The 17,194-nt window shown below is 49.1% G+C and overlaps 1 protein-coding gene across 1 annotated transcript in view; it reads left to right on the top strand.

The window, feature by feature from the left end:
* Positions 1–17,194, top strand: part of OSBPL1A (oxysterol binding protein like 1A) — a 2,145,795-nt gene that overhangs the window by 1,037,063 nt on the left and 1,091,538 nt on the right. The gene's annotated exons all lie outside the window — the stretch shown is intronic.

Here is a 17,194-nt window from a genome sequence, read left to right as displayed (position 1 = left end):
ATATCTTTAAAACTATAAATGTTCCTAAAGATAAGTTGTCCAGGACACCTTCTTTAGGTCGAGGACGAGATTTTATGTTTCTTAGTGTAGGGGGCTTGAACCAGCCCCTCTTCTCCATTGGCTGGCCTCGTAAATGCTGGCCAGCCAATGCGTTCTTTCTATCTGTAACGTCATCCGTCACTCAACAAAAACACGCCCCCGATTCCGAGAATGTCGGAGCGTTGCGGCAGATAGTTATGAATGTTTTTTTTTTATGTTGGGATGCACACCTTCCTTATTCACATGTTTTTGTTCCTCATCTTTGTATCCCGCTTTCCTCTGATTGTGTGCAGATCGGTATAGGCATGCCCAACTGCCATAAGTTAAGAACTATATGTAAGAGGGGACTACATAGCCCCAAGAACCTTTCACACAGCTTCATGCCGTATTTTACATGCATGTTTATTCACAATCATTTTTATCAATATTTTTCATTTTTCTTTCTTCAACCATATTTTCAAACTCTTCTTATAACCGTCTTTTATCATATTTATTCCAAAGGACCACAACTAGTTTACCATGCCATTTTCTAAATTTCTGCTATTCAAATTGAGCCTATGCCGGCCTCTTTCAAAGAATAGGACTGATGCAGAAGTTCATCACAAGCAGTCTTTATTTTGCGTAAAAGAACCAATGCATTTCGGGCTATTGAGGCCCTTCTTCGGGGGTCACTACAATTGAAATTAACACAAGCAGTTAGTACTAATAGTCTTCAATAAATGTATCATACCATGATGGTGTAAATTTACATTCCTTATACTTTGTACATATTGGTAAGCCCATTTCAATAAATGCATAGCGTAATCCTGTCCTTTACCCAATATTCTAGCCTAATCCCTCATGTACAAGTCCTTCATGAGCACCCCCCTTCCTCCCCAGTCAATCCACAGCTACCCCCTGTTAATCCCCGTATATCTCACACCATCCTCATGTTGAAACCCTCCAATCTATGTTACAGGCACTTCATTTAAACATTGTTCTAACTTTACGCTTGTTTGTTTCTGAAACCACTTCGCCTATTTCAAAAGCGCATCTGCTGCTTTTATAGACTCACAATGTTATGCTAACGAGTATAGCTTAATTTATCTCAGATTTTTTCGTGCTTAAATGAACCAAATAACAGCCTGCCCCGTTCACGTACCTGCTCTATGTATAATTAAAAGCCTGGTGTTACGCCATCCTCCTGAGTACGAAAAACAGCTTGAGTACCCCACCCGCGCTCTTAAATCACACCATCTGTGTACCCAGAATCCCTCCCAATTGGTCAGAAACCCAGGATTTCCCGTCTTTTTCAATGCGAAAACTACATTTCCCACTATGCATTCAACGATTTAAAGCCGGACCACAAATCCTGCTAAGTTAAAAAAAATTACAGGCAACGAAGAACACCAAACATATTGCTAATGTTTTCAATGTCCATCTGCTTGTCGATACATGTAGTTTAATGATTGAACTTGTGATGAATCGTAGATATTCCGTCAACTTGTGTGGGTCCCGAATCTTCCTTCCATTATTTTATAGTGTTCTTTCATTATCCAACGGGTGCAAACCCTGGTTAGGGCAATAGTTATGAATGTTTTTTTTGATGTAGGGATGCACACCTTCCTTATTCACATGTTTTTGTTCCTCATCTTTGTATCCCGCTTTCCTCTGATTGCGTGCAGATCGGTATAGGCATGCCCAACTGCCATAAGTTAAGAACTATATGTAAGAGGGGACTACATAGCCCCAAGAACCTTTCGCACAGCTTCATGCCGAATTTTACGTGCATGTTTTTTCACTATCATTTTTATCAATATTTTTCATTTTTCTTTCTTCAACCATATTTTCAAACTCTTCTTATAACCGTCTTTTATCATATTTATTCCAAAGGACCACAACTAGTTTACCATGCCATTTTCCTCTAGCAATCGTCCTGCTGTTAGTAAACCCAGAGAGTCCTTACATCACCCAGGAGGTGCAGGATTTCAGCGATGTAAAAGGTCTACGTGCACCCATTCGCTTTTCCGTACAGCTCTTAATGACTGTAGGCATCTTGAGCTGTACATCGCTGAAGGCGCGTTGCAGTGTGGCGGAGCAGGGATTACTGTTGCACCAAGGAGCTGTATGCAGGTTGGGAATCCTGGAGGTGAGGGTCATACCAGCAGGCTCTGAGTGGTGGTAGCTCGCTCGAGTTTCCAAAATAGCTGCTTCCTCTTGGAAATCCATCCTGCCGCCTCCCACGGGACACCGAGCCCACGGACCCGTGGAAGAATGTGACGCGCCTGATGACGTCATCTTTGTTTTCGCCATTCGTTTCTATATATACGAGGCTAAAGCCTAGCCCCGCCATACATAGCACCGTTTTCTGCATCACAGATCTGGTGTTAAAGTTCCTTTACAGGGAAAGACGTCACCCACGTCCTATCTTCAAAGGAAGAAAGTGCTCTTTATAAACCTGTATAACATACTAAAATATAGCATAATATATGGGATAAAATAGCCCCTCGCTGTGCTTGCTTCCCTGCCCCCTCGCTGTGCTTGCTTCCCTGCCCCCTCGCTGTGCTTGCTTCCCTGCCCCCTTGCTGTGCTTGCTTCCCTGCCCCCTCCCTGTGCTTGCTTCCCTGCCCCCTCCCTGTGCTTGCTTCCCTGCCCCCTCCCTGTGCTTGCTTCCCTGCCCCCTCACCGTGCTTGCTTCCCTGCCCCCTCGCTGTGCTTGCTCTCCTGCCCCCTGGCTGTGCTTGCTTCCCTGGCTGTGCTTGCTTCCCTGGCTGTGCTTGCTCCCCTGGCTGTGCTTGCTCCCCTGGCTGTGCTTGCTCCCCTGCCCCCTCATTATGCTTGCTCCCTTGCCCCCTCGCTATGCTTTGTTCCCTGCCCCCTCGCTGTGCTTGCTCCCCTGCCCCCTGGCTGTGCTTGCTCCCCTGCCCCCTGGCTGTGCTTGCTCCCCTGGCTGTGCTTGCTCCCCTGCCCCCTGGCTGTGCTTGCTCCCCTGCCCCCTGGCTGTGCTTGCTCCCCTGCCCCCTGGCTGTGCTTGTTCCCCTGCCCCCTGGTTCTGCTGCCCTCTGGCTGTGCTTGCTCTCCTGCCCTCTATCTGTGCTTGCTCTCCTGCCCCCTCGCTGTGCTTGCTCTCCTGTGTGTGTGTGTGGCTCTGGGTGTGTATGTGGCTCTGGGTGTGTATGTGGCTCTGGGTGTGTATGTGGCTCTGGGTGTGTATGTGGCTCTGGGTGTGTATGTGGCTCTGGGTGTGTATGTGGCTCCGGGTGTGTATGTGGCTCTGGGTGTGTGTGTGTGTGTGTGGCTCTGGGTGTGTGTGTGTGTGTGTGGGGCTCTGGGTGTGTGTGTGTGTGGGGCTCTGGGTGTGTGTGTGTGGGGCTCTGGGTGTGTGTGTGTGGGCCTCTGGGTGTGTGTGTGTGGGGCTCTGGGTGTGTGTGTGTGGGGCCTCTGTGTGTGTGTGTGGGGGGCTCTGTGTGTGTGTGGGGGGGGCTCTGTGTGTGTGGGGGGGGCTCTGTGTGTGTGTAGGGGGGGCTCTGTGTGTGTGGGGGGGGGCTCTGTGTGTGTGGGGGGGCCTCTGTGTGTGTGGGGGGGCCTCTTTGTGTGGGGGGGGGACTCTGTGTGTGTGTGTGTGTGTGTGTGTGTGGCTCTGTGTGTGGCTCTGTGTGGATAGCTTTTTTTTGTAGGTGGCTCTGTGTGGATAGCTTTTTTTGTAGGTGGCTCTATGTGTGGGTGGCTGTCTGTGTGAGGGTGGCTCTGTAGGTGGCTCTATGTGAATGGCTGTGTGGGTGGCTCTGTATGTATGTATGTGTGTGTGGGTGGCTTCGTGTGAGTGGCTCTGTGTGGGTGTAAATGCAATAGGTCATGCATGTGCGAGCGATTAAGCTATTGGCATTGTAAATGCCAATGCCAATTATTTAACGATTAAGCTATTGGCAATGTAAATGACAATGCCATTTATTTATGATTTTTAAAAAAAAAAGTCATGAGCAATGCCAATAGCTCTACCTTTAATAATGCCGAGACCATTGCATTGTAAATGCTTGTTTTTTCTTTTCCATTACTTTAGTTAATGTGTAAATAAAGGAAACCCATTTCTTTGACACTTGTCTGTCAGGTAAACAGCAGCCCAGTGCTGCTTTTCACCAGGGGGCCGCAATTAAAAGTCAGGAGGGCTGCGATTAAAGGTCAGGATGGCTGCATGCGGCCCCCTTGCCATACTTTGAGCATCACTGGTCTAATGCAAGTAGAAACCCGTTCCCATGTAATTCTTTGTAGTAGAAATGCCACCATTTGTGCAACCTTCGGCCGATCTGCTCTTGGAGAGACCACGTCTCTTTTGGGTTTTAAGCGGCCTTTCAACCAACGATCACATGCGAGAAATTTCGAATGACACAATGTTCTGTTCTTCACTGTGCATATGCCCGAATCAAGTTGCTTTCTTGCAACATGATCTCTACTCACCCAAAATAGCCCTTTTGCATTTTTCTCCTAGATCTGTCCATCTTGCTCTGTCAGGTGATAGTGAAACATTTCGTTCCTCCCAAAATCAACATGTCCACCTACGTAGCCTGTCAGTAGGCTTTTATCAAACCATAATATTTGTGGTCTTTCTGAAGGCGTTCTACTTCTTCTACTCTTATGTTTCTGTACTCCCCTATCTAAGTAGCCTGAACCAGCCATTCCATATGTCGCAAACACTCCCTTGCTGTGGCGCTGGTTTTTCCGTTCTGGTTACTTTCATATAGAATCCTGCTTTCGCTCGTGGAACGCTGCTCCTTCTTCTAGAACACTGCTCCATCTCCTGGACTCTGCTGCTTATTTACTCTGGTCTAGGGTTTGTGAGGCCAGTTTTTTCCACTATTCTCTTCTTGGATTCTCCTGCCTGCAGGTATTTTTTTATGCCACTTTTTCCTCCATTTAGTGGCCTTTATGATATACCCGTTGCTTCCACCTGGCATATGAGAATGTTAAGTGACACAGCAGCTGAGGGACGGTCACCCTTGCATCTGGCAGTCTCCACAAGAAAAAAAGGCAAGACCGTCGTGCGAAGCACTTGTAAAATATCATCTTGCAAGTAAGCAAAAACATGTTTACTCTTTCACTTCCAAATTCCACCAGCTCTTCAAGCATAGTTTGTATGTTAGTGAAAGTGAATGTGCCACCTGGGTAAAGCGAGTCTAGTGACAACCTCGTTTTCAGGTTTTCAAAATGTCAGATAGACATCTGCGTTGCACTGCTTTAGGGAATTGTGGATCCTTAAATACCACCGGTGTTGAATAGTCTGAAGCAGCCAAAAAACAAGCCAGTGAAAAAAGCCGGTGGTCACCCGGGGCTTCCTGGGCCACACCAGCCCTGAGTTGCTACAGTATCACCAGGACCAGCCGATTTGTAGAACTGCACCCACTCTGACATTTAACAAGTAGGCTGGTAAGTCCGAAAAGACCCAGCATCACAGACACTGATATTGCACCTGCATCTTGGGTCATAGTGGTTCTTGTCTAGTTCTGTTAGTCGCACAAGCACCACCTCACTCTACTGATAGTGCTGAAGCCAAGCGGTTCATCACCAGTTAAACGATTGATGGAGTTTTTGGTATTTAAATATTTTGATAGGTATTTTTGCCTATTCACCAGATTATATACAATATGATATTCAGGCGTAGTTCAATTTGGTATTATTGGCATGTGTTCAGAACTCTGTGATGGGGATTCAGGAGAGCCTTCCTACTATGCATGATTCACTTTTGCATGCCAGTCAGACTATGGTGGGGGAAACTGGTGGTGGCCCTGTTTCTCTTTCTACTCTGTGGGCACCTTTTTGTAAAGGCTTGCTTTGGTCATAAGTGTGAGAAGTTGGCCTGATATGCAGTGCTCACTATTCTAGTGATCACTATTTATCAGTCCAAACAACCCTTATTGATGATTGGTTGTAAGTCAACCTGATAGACCAGCTATCCTAGTAGCATGGACAAGAGCAGTCTTTAGGCTAAACTCTAGAGGGTGTGTTAAGCCAGCTGTTATACCATCACATATACCCCTTGAACACCAAGTGAAAGGACACCACACAAGTTGTCATGAAAATAAAAGGATATTTATTTAGAACACAACAGCCCTGGACTTTTTATGAGGACAGGGCGCTAAGCACAATACAAAGCTCTTAAAGATATTCTGAAAGTCGCACAATTTACACAAATGTCCGAGGGGCACGAAAAACCATATACTCTAAAAGTGGAATGCAAAATACTAGCAGGTAAGTAACTAGTCTCAAAGGCTTTAGGATCGCTAGGACTGGACTACTGAACCTTCAGATTACGAGCAGGAGGCCTAGGGAGATCGGGTGCAGAGTGTGCACTCTCACGCAGGATGCGGGACAAAGTCTATGGATGCTAGATTTCGTAAAGTTAGTGTTATCGGACAAACCCGACTAGGTAGAGCTGAAACGAAAAAGGATCTGGACACTTAGATAGTTAAGCTATGCTGGAGCACCGAAATGCTCAGGTTACCTAGCCCAGGGGCTGCGGCTGCATAGGGCTGAAAAGACGTTGGGAATCCTCAATGCAGTCTATGGAGCCTGAAAGAAGAAGTTGCTGGCAGGCGACCAGTGATGAAGTTCGATGTGATCCAAGCCTGGATCGGTGATGAAGGATACCTGTAAGCAGAGGGGACCAAGTTCTGAATCACTAGTCAGTGATTAGATGGGCACCAGGATGGCACCGGACGAAGTCACCTCGACCAGGTGAGTGGACGACGCTGGGCTCTGCAGTCTCTCGGACCAGGAGGTGTTGTCGGCGACCAGGATGGAGGTGCGAGCTGTCCCACGAAGGTATCTGCTGTCGACGTCGCTGGACCCAGTATTGGGGCAACAACTCTTGGCAAATGCAAGCCCACATGGTGGACTCAAAATGGCATCTGGAGTGGACCAGGAGGGTCCGGGGTGCTCCTCTGTTGGAGGGGAGCAAGGGCCAGTCTGGAGCAACCAGACCAGCGATGAAAGTGTTGTCGTTCGTCGTCAAGAGGGCTACAAGCCAGCAGGCAAGTAGCCGGACAACGCGGTGAGCAGCAAAGAGCAGAAGGGCCCCACGCAGATCTGGTGGATTCTGGGGGGCTGGACTTCGGTGCTGGAGCTGCTCAGGGTTAGGGCTTCTCAAACCTTAAAGCACTCACTCGAGGATCCCTCGGCGGTCGTGCTGGATAAGCGTCGTGCAGTTCTGAAGATGGCCGGTCCCTCGAGGTCTCGTCACACCCACGAATCTCAGCTGGGCTGATGATGTAGGTAGAGGTCAGAGGTGCCAGGGAAGCCGGGTCTCGTCGTGCTGGTCGGTCTGGTTCCGGAGGAAGGACGTGCAGCAAACCGCAGTGTTCTTAGTTGGTGCCCGCAGATGCAGGGTGACTACTCCTTAGTCACAAGGGAGAAATCTTAGGAAGAATTCTTGAGTTCCTTTCGTAGAAAGTAGTTTCAGGATTCAAAGATGGTCTCATTTGGAAGGGTCCCCGCTCCCACCTTTATACTAAAGAAAGGGGCTGGTACGGGACTAGGTCCTGCCCATGGGTGGGACCAGGAAGGGGGTTGGTTACACCCCTCTCCCATGCCGGACTTTCCCCAGCTCAGGCGCTGGTGTGCCCCTGGAACTGGTTCTAGCCGGCCTATGCATAGTGAGCACCGGGGTGCCACTTGCAGTCACCTTCCTATTCAGCCCTGCCTACCCAGGATACACAAAACCCTGTCTGGGATGGTGCTAGCACCGCCCCTGACAGGAAACCCTTTGTCCAAGCTCTCCTCGCTGGAAGGACTCCCAGCAGCAGGAGGTCAGACTTGTGTCTGTGGTGGCAGCATCCATTTTGTGATGCTGAGGCTCGAGTTAACTTTAACCGGGGTTCACAGTTACACACATGTTGTGTCCCTCTAGAAGGGTGGAATGCTAACCCCGTCGCCAGAATTGGCGAGGGGTTAGTATTCCAATTCGTATGACACCTTACTCGACATGTTTTGATAAAGCGATACCAGAGTTGGCATATAACCGCGAGGATTATAATGCACTTAAGAGTATATGGTATGCGTTATCATGGAACAGCTATTAGGACTTGGTTCCGCAAGCTGCAAACGGGCTCAGCTCATGCCAGAGCACCATCTCACATGATTCCAAGCACTCTGCCTTCAGGATTGTTAAGGCCTGCCATAGGAGTGACTGATAGGAATCTATGTGTCCATTTTAGGGTTAGATATAGGTATACTATATCTAAAGCAAAGGGTGATTACACCACCTTGCCCCAGCTGTCGTGCAGCCAGTTGTGTCAGATTTAGATGGCCAGCCAGGGGTGGCATAATACATGCTGCAGCCCCTGGTAGGCCCTGGGTACACCTATGCCCTGAGTTACAGGGTCTGATAAGGTGGCCCAGTACCAATTGGTATATGCACCTAAGGTACACGTGTCAATTTAGTGAGAGAACAGCTAGGCTGTGGGTCTGATTAGCAGGCCCACAGCCAGGGAAGTCGTAAACCAGTGAAGCAAAAAGCAAAAATCTGGGGTGATCATAGGATTGCAGGCCCTACTCTCCTACATGACCCCCCCCAAACTTTGGGACAATAAACTAACCTTGACCAGGTGAGTCTTCTTGCTCTAAGTGGAAATACCTGGAGAGCCTATCTGCATTGCCATGATCAGTGCCAGGTCTATGCTCCACTGTAAAATCCATCCCCTGTAGGGAAATGGACCACCTAAGCAGTTTGGGATTTTCACCCTTCATCTGATTTAGCCACAAGAGGGGCTTATGGTCGGTCTGAATCTTGAAATGAGTGCCAAACAAGTATGGCCTCAGTTTCTTCAGGGCCCAAACCACAGCAAAGGCCTCCCTCTCAATAGCTGACCAATTTTTCTCTCTGGGGGTCAGCCTTCTGCTTATAAAAGCAATGGGCTGGTCTTGACCATCAAAATTCAGTTGATATAGAACAGCTCCCACACCCAACTCAGAAGCATCTGTTTGGACAATGAATGGTTTGGAGTAGTCTGGACTCTTTAGGATAGGTGCTGTGCACATGGCCTGCTTTAGGTCATTGAATGCTTTTTGACAGCCTGCTGTCCACTGAACTTTCTTTGGCATCTTTTTACTTGTCAGGTCATTAAGTGGAGTCACAATTGATCCATAATTTCTGACAAATTTTCTGTAGTAACCAGTCAGGCCCAAGAAAGCTCGAACCTGAGTCTGGGTGGTTGGAGGAGCCCAGTCCTTGATGGACTGTATCTTGCTCTCCGGTGGCTGAACCTGGCCTCCACCTACAAGGTGGCCCAGGTATACAACCTGTGTCTGCCCTATCTGGCACTTTGTGGCCTTGATAGTGAGACCTGCTGCTTGCAGTGCCTCTAACACTTTCCTCAGGTGGACCAGGTGATCCTCCCAGGTGGAACTAAAGACAGCTATATCATCAAGATATGCTGCACAGAAGTCATCCAGGCCAGTGAGGACTTGATTCACCAGCCTTTGGAAGGTGGCAGGTGCATTTTTCAAACCAAAGGGCATTACCACAAACTGATAATGCCCACCAGGGGTAGAAAATGATGTCTTAGGCTTGGCATCCTCAGCTAAACTGATTTGCCAATACCCAGCTGTCAGGTCAAATGTGCTTAAGTAGTTGGCAGAAGCCAATCTATCTATAAGTTCATCTGCCCTTGGTATTGGGTGGGCATCAGTCTTAGTGACTGCATTGAGGCCTCTGTAGTCTACGCAAAACCTCATCTCTTTCTTACCACCCTGGGTGTGAGGCTTTGGCACTAGAACTACTGGACTAGCCGAAGGGCTATCTGAGGGCTCAATGACTCCCAGCTCCAACATTTTCTGCACCTCTGTCTTGATGCAGTCTCTGACATGATCAGGCTGTCTGTAGATTTTACTCTTGACTGGCAGACTGTCACCAGTGTCAACCTCATGGGTACACCAATTGGTTTGACTGGGTGTCAGAGAGAACATATGTCTAAAGGATTGAAGAACTTGTTTGCAATCCTTTTGCTGATGTTCAGAGAGGCTGCCACAAAAGACAACACCATCTACTGACCCATCATCAGGGTTCTGAGTGAGCAGGTCTGGGAGAGGGTCACTCTCCACCTCCTGTCCCTCATCTGTGGCCATGAGCAAGCTCATGTCCTTCCTGTCGACATATGCCTTGAGCCTATTCACATGGAGCACCCTGAGGGGGCTCCTGGGAGTTCCAAGGTCCACCGGGTAGGTGACCTCTCCCTTTTGCTCAATGATTGTGTGGGGCCCAGGCCATTTGTCTTTGAGTGCTGCTGGGGCCACTGGCTCCAACACCCACACCTTCTGTCCAGGCTTGTACACAGTCAGGACAGCCTTTTGGTCATGCCAAGCTTTTTGTAGTTCTTGGCTTGCCTCAAGGTTTTTAGAAGCCTTTTCCATATACTCAGCCATCCTGGAGCGGAGACCAAGTACATAGTCCACTATGTTGGTTGCAGGCTTTTTGAGAGGTCTCTCCCATCCTTCCTTCACCAAACACAGGGGTCCTCTTACAGGATGTCCATGCAAAAGTTCAAAAGGGCTGTAGCCAACCCCCTTCTGTGGTACCTCTCTGTAAGCAAACAAAAGGCAGGGTATCAGGACATCCCATCTACGCCTGAGCTTTTCAGGTAGTCCATGAATCATCCCTTTTAGGGTCCTGTTGAACCTTTCAACAAGCCCATTGCATTGTGGATGATAGGGTGTAGTGAACTTGTAGTTGACGCCACATTCCTTCCACATAGCAGTCAGATATCCTGACATGAAGTTTGCACCTCTGTCAGAGACAACCTCCTTATGGAAGCCCACTCTGGAGAACACTCCAACTAGAGCCCTTGCCACAACAGGTGCTGTAGTGGTCCTAAGGGGAATAGCTTCAGGATACCTGGTGGCATGGTCCACCACCACCAGTATAAACTTGTGCCTTGATGCTGTCTGGGGTTCCATTGGACCAACAATGTCAATCCCCACTCTTTCGAAGGATACCCCCACCACAGGCATTGGTATATGGGGGCCTTTGTTGTGCCACCTGACTTACCACTGGCTTGGCAAGTAACACAGGAGCGACAAAACTCCTTGGTATCTTCATTCATGTGAGGCCAGTGAAAGTGTGAGACAAGTCTGTCCCAAGTCTTATTCTGGCCTAAGTGTCCTGCAAGGGGAATCTCATGGGCCAAGGTAAGAAGGAAACCTCTCTGTGACAAGGGGAAGACCAGCCTCCTGGTTGCACCAGGTTTGGGGTCTGTTGCTTCAGAGTACAGGAGTCCATCATCCCAGTATACCTTGTGGGTACCTGTGGCGTTCCCTGCAGCCTCAGCAGCAGCCTGCTGTCTGAGGGGTTCAAGAGAAGGGCAGTCTAACTGTGCCTTCCCCAGGTCTTCTCTGGAGGGTCCCCCTGAACCCAGAAACTCAACCTGATCAGGCTCAAGTTCTTTAGGCTCAGTTTCCCTCAGCTCTTTGAGGTCAGCCTCCTCTGAGACTTGATCCACAACCTGGGGCAAGGCGGAAGGCAATGCCTTAACCCTACTGCTCTTCTTCTTGGAAGGTGTCTGGTCCATTGTTCAAGGGTCCAGCACCTGTTCAGTGGGGCATCTTCTGGCCTGTGACCTAGTCACAGCAAGGACATGTGCTGGCACACCTAACATTTCCATGTGAGTCCTCTGCTCCACCTCTGACCATAGTGATGACTTCAAATCATTGCCCAACAAACATTCAGCTGGGAGGTCTGAACTAACCACAACTTTCTTTTGGCCACTTACCCCTCCCCAGGAGAAAGCCACAATTGCCATACTATGGTGGGTAGTGACATTGCTGGCATTGGTCACTAGGTAGTCTGTACCTAGTACGATCTGTCCAGGGTCCACAAAGTTAGGTGTCACCATGGTGACACTGGCATAAGTGTCCCTATAGGCCTGAGCCATCTTTCCATTTATAAAAGGTGTCTGCCTGTATTTGCCCAAAGTATTGGGACTTGCATCAGGGGATATATCCATATCCCCTGTACAGACAAGGACAGCCTGAGTGAGTGTGCCAACTAAGTTGTCATACCCCTCAGTTCCCAAGGTTAACCCAACTAATCCCTTGGGAGGTGCACTACCACTGCTGACTGTACTAGGGGGTGCAGGTGCCTTAGGGGCTGCAGTGGTAGGAGTTTGCCCTCCTTTCTTGGTGCACTCACTAAACCAGTGAGTTTTACTTTTACAGTATTGGCACCACCTTTTAGACTGGCCTTCTTGAGTCTTCTTTTTCTGCTGTGAAGCCTGACCCCCACCCTCTTTGGTTTGTTGGGGGCCTGTCGAAGACTTCTGGTCATTTTGCTCATTCTTATTGTTACCCTTTTGGTCTGCTTTCTTCTGACCACCCTGGTTCTGGCCCTGGTTCTGCTTAACCCTTGTTCTGACCCATCTGTCTGCCTTCTTTCCCAATTCTTGGGGAGAGGTCAGATCCGAGTCAACAAGGTGCTGATGCAACAACTGGTTCTGACAATTATTTAAAATGTGTTCTCTCATGATCAGATTGTACAATCCTGTGTAATCAGTAACCTTACTGCCCAGCAACCAGCCCTCCAAAGCCTTAGTGGCACAATCCACAAAATCAGACCAATCCTGAGACTGAGTTTTCTGGGTATCCCTGAACAGCAACCTGTACTGCTCAGTGGTTAAGCCAAACCCATCTATCGGTGTATTTTTCAGGTCTTGGTAATTGTTAGCATCCTGAGCTCTAGTAGTGAGGAGCTTATCTCTACCTTTGCCTTCAAAGGAGAGCCACAAGACAGCTGCCCACTGACTATGGGGGACGCACTGGACAGTGCAGGCCCTCTCCAAAGCAGTTATCCATTTGTGGATATCATCCCCTTGTTTAAAGGGGGGCACTATCTTACTCAGGTGTCTAGTGTCTAAACTCCTGTCCTTTTCTTTAGGTAAAATGCTGCCACCAGTGGGGTCTGCCCCACTCAATTTCCGCTCTCTAGCAAAGGCAAGTCTCTCTTTGGCCAGGGCAAGTTCTTCCCTTTCAATCCTCAGATTGACTTCCCTCATCTTAGCTTCATGCTCTCTTCTCTGAGGGGATGTCATCCCTCTGTGAGAAGAGGTCTGAGAGCCATTGGTTCGAATGGATCTGTTAGAGCCACTGGATAGAGACCTAACTCGTCCACTCCCAATGTTAAGCCTGCCGGAGAGTGGCCCTGGGGGTCCCCCAAATCCATTCTCATGCCTGCTTAAGTTGGTCCTGGTGAGTCTACTGACTTCTACCTGACCCTTGTCTGCCTCATCCCCTGACACTTCCTGATCCTCTTCCTCTCCTTCACTAACTGTTCCATTGAGATGGAGGTCAGGGTCCCCAAGGGTTCCCTCTAATGGGGGCATGTTCCCATCTGGATTAGAAGGGTCTGTGTTAGCAGTCCTTCTGGCATCATAAGTCTCTGAGAGACCAATCAGGAATGGGCTTGTAGGGTTAGAGCCCTGTTTTAGCTTCCTGGAGGTACACACTTGTCTCCTCTCCTGGAAGCTAAGAGCAGCATATCTTGAAGTGACCTGTGGAGGGTCAACTGACACAAGGGGGGCCTCTGAGTTCCCCCCTTTGTCTGACATGCTTCTAGTGTGGTGTAAGTGATGCACCTACCTACACTATTTGTTTGCCTACTGATCCCTTGCTAAGAGTTGTAGTTAGGGTGTGCTAGGCCATGTTGAACTACAACAGCTGGTTCAGTAGAACTCAGAGTATTCTAAGCTAAGTTATATGTACCTTGGTACTGATGTGATCTTTCAAATGATATTCTTAGGATACGTGTGGTAAAACAACAGCAAGCTCAAATCCCAACCGCTGCTCACCAATGTGAGAAGTTGGCCTGATATGCAGTGCTCACTATTCTAGTGATCACTATGTATCAGTCCAAACAACCCTTATTGATGATTGGTTGTAAGTCAACCTGATAGACCAGCTATCCTAGTAGCATGGACAAGAGCAGTCTTTATGCTAAACTCTAGAGGGCGTGTTAAGCCAGCTGTTATACCATCACATATACCCCTTGAACACCAAGTGAAAGGACACCAAACAAGTTGTTATGAAAATAAAAGGATATTTATTTAGAACACAACAGCCCTGGACTCTTTATGAGGACAGGGCGCTAAGCACAATACAAAGCTCTTCAAGAAATTCTGAAAGTCGCACAATTTACACAAATGCCCGAGGGGCACGAAAAACCATATGCTCTAAAAGTGGAATGCGAAATACTAGCAGGTAAGTAACTAGTCTCAAAGGCTTTAGGATCACTAGGACTGGACTACTGAACCATCAGATTACGAGCAGGAGGCCTAGGGAGATCGGGTGCAGAGTGTGCACTCTCACGCGGGATGCGGGACAAAGTCTATGGATGCTAGATTTCGTAAAGTTAGTGTTATCGGAAGAATCCGACTAGGTAGAGCTGAAACGAAAAAGGATCTGGACACTTAGATAGTTAAGCTATGCTGGAGCACCGAAATGCTCATGTTACCTAGCCCAGGGGCTGCGGCTGCATAGGGCTGAAAAGACATCGGGAATCCTCGTTGCAGTCTATGGAGCCTGAAAGAAGAAGTTGCTGGCAGGCGACCAGTGATGAAGTTCGATGTGATCCAAGCCTGGATCGGTGATGAAGGATACCTGTAAGCAGAGGGAACCAAGTTCTGAATCACTAGTCAGTGATTAGATGGGCACCAGGATGGCACCGGACGAAGTCACCTCGACCAGGTGAGTGGGCGACGCTGGGCTCTGCAGTCTCTCGGACCAGGAGGCGTTGTCGGCGACCAGGATGGAGGTGCGAGCTGTCCCACGAAGGTATCTGCTGTCGACGTCGCTGGACCCAGGATTGGGGCAACAACTCTTGGCAAATGCAAGCCCACACGGTGGACTCAAAATGGCGTCTGGAGTGGACCAGGAGGGTCCGGGGTGCTCCTCTGTTGGAGGGTAGCAAGGGCCAGTCTGGAGCAACCAGACCAGCAATGAAAGTGTCGTCGTTCGTCGTCAAGAGGGCTACAAGCCAGCAGGCAAGTAGCCGGACAACGCGGTGAGCAGCAAAGAGCAGAAGGGCCCCACGCAGATCTGGTGGATGCTGGGGGGCTGGACTTCGGTGCTGGAGCTGCTCAGGGTTAGGGCTTCTCAAACCTTAAAGCACTCACTCGAGGATCCCTCGGCGGTTGTGCTGGATAAGCGTCGTGCAGTTCTGAAGATGGCCGGTCCCTCGAGGTCTCGTCACACCCACGAATCTCAGCTGGGCTGATGATGTAGGTAGAGGTCAGAGGTGCCAGGGAAGCCGGGTCTCGTCGTGCTGGTCGGTCTGGTTCCGGAGGAAGGACGTGCAGCAAACCGCAGTGTTCTTAGTTGGTGCCCGCAGATGCAGGGTGACTACTCCTTAGTCACAAGGGAGAAATCTTAGGAAGAAGTCTTGAGTTCCTTTCGTAGAAAGTAGTTTCAGGATTCAAAGATGGTCTAATTTGGAAGGGTCCCCGCTCCCACCTTTATACTAAAGAAAGGGGCTGGTACGGGACTAGGTCCTGCCCATGGGTGGGACCAGGAAGGGGGGTGGTTACACCCCTCTCCCATGCCGGACTTTCCCCAGCTCAGGGGCTGGTGTGCCCCTGGAACTGGTTCTAGCCGGCCTATGCATAGTGAGCACCGGGGTGCCACTTGCAGTCACCTTCCTATTCAGCCCTGCCTACCCAGGATACACAAAACCCTGTCTGGGATGGTGCTAGCACCGCCCCTGACAGGAAACCCTTTGTCCAAGCTCTCCTCGCTGGAAGGACTCCCAGCAGCAGGAGGTCAGACTTGTGTCTGTGGTGGCAGCATCCATTTTGTGATGCTGAGGCTCGAGTTAACTTTAACCGGGGTTCATAGTTACACACATGTTGTGTCCCTCTAGAAGGGCTGAATGCTAACCCCGTCGCCAGAATTGGCGAGGGGTTAGTATTCCAATTCGTATGACACCTTACTCGACATGTTTTGATAAAGCGATACCAGAGTAGGCATATAACCGCGAGGATTATAATGCAGTTAAGAGTATATGGTATGCGTTATCATGGAACAGCTATTAGGACTTGGTTCCGCAAGCTGCAAACGGGCTCAGCTCATGCCAGAGCACCATCTCACATGATTCCAAGCACTCTGCCTTCAGGATTGTTAAGGCCTGCCATAGGAGTGACTGATAGGAATCTATGTGTCCATTTTAGGGTTAGATATAGGTATACTATATCTAAAGCAAAGGGTGATTACACCACCTTGCCCCAGCTGTCGTGCAGCCAGTTGTGTCAGATTTAGATGGCCAGCCAGGGGTGGCATAATACATGCTGCAGCCCCTGGTAGGCCCTGGGTACACCTATGCCCTGAGTTACAGGGTCTGATAAGGTGGCCCAGTACCAATTGGTATATGCACCTAAGGTACACGTGTCAATTTAGTGAGAGAACAGCTAGGCTGTGGGTCTGATTAGCAGGCCCACAGCCAGGGAAGTCGTAAACCAGTGAAGCAAAAAGCAAAAATCTGGGGTGATCATAGGATTGCAGACCCTACTCTCCTACAATAAGGTTGTTTGTTTCGAATCTATCTCTGAATATGGGGGTATACCAGATATGGGGCCGTCATATCTGATTATTCTACCTGGTTGGGCTTATATCAGGCTTGTTACTCATTCTAGGGGAAATGATCTACACTATGCAACACTATACAAATGTTCATATCTGAAAGAGACTATAGTTATGGATTCCTCACCTTAGAATTACCCCCAGGCGTCAGACTGGATCCGGAGAATTTTTTTTCAGCAGTACCCCTGCGCATCAGTAGGTGGCGTTGGTCAACTCCGCATTCGTCGTTGGCATTGTGATTGCCGGAATGACGTTGCGGTATCTACTTAGACGCTGCCCCTGCACGGTGACGTCCGCTCTTTCACTTTCTGCTCCAGCCAGCGCAGATCTAGCGATGTAGTCATTTTTTGATTCTTTTTACGACCTCTTTTTCGAGTCGTTCGACTCCTGGTGCACAGGGATGTCATCTTTGCGGACCGGCTTCAAGCCTGTGATGTCGGTGACGGACCCACATTTAGGGTGCCTCTGGTGGTGTTGAGCGCAACCATGACCCAAAATTACGCCCGACTGTCGGGCCATGGCCCGAAGTCTTTGCGGGAGCGGTCCTGAAAGCTTCTGGAGGCCCAGC

The sequence above is a fragment of the Lissotriton vulgaris genome, chromosome 4_1, assembly GCF_964263255.1.
Source record: "Lissotriton vulgaris chromosome 4_1, aLisVul1.2, whole genome shotgun sequence".
Taxonomy (NCBI): domain Eukaryota; kingdom Metazoa; phylum Chordata; class Amphibia; order Caudata; family Salamandridae; genus Lissotriton; species Lissotriton vulgaris.
The sequence above is the reverse complement of the archived record's forward strand: the minus strand, read 5'-3'. Positions and strand labels throughout refer to the sequence as shown.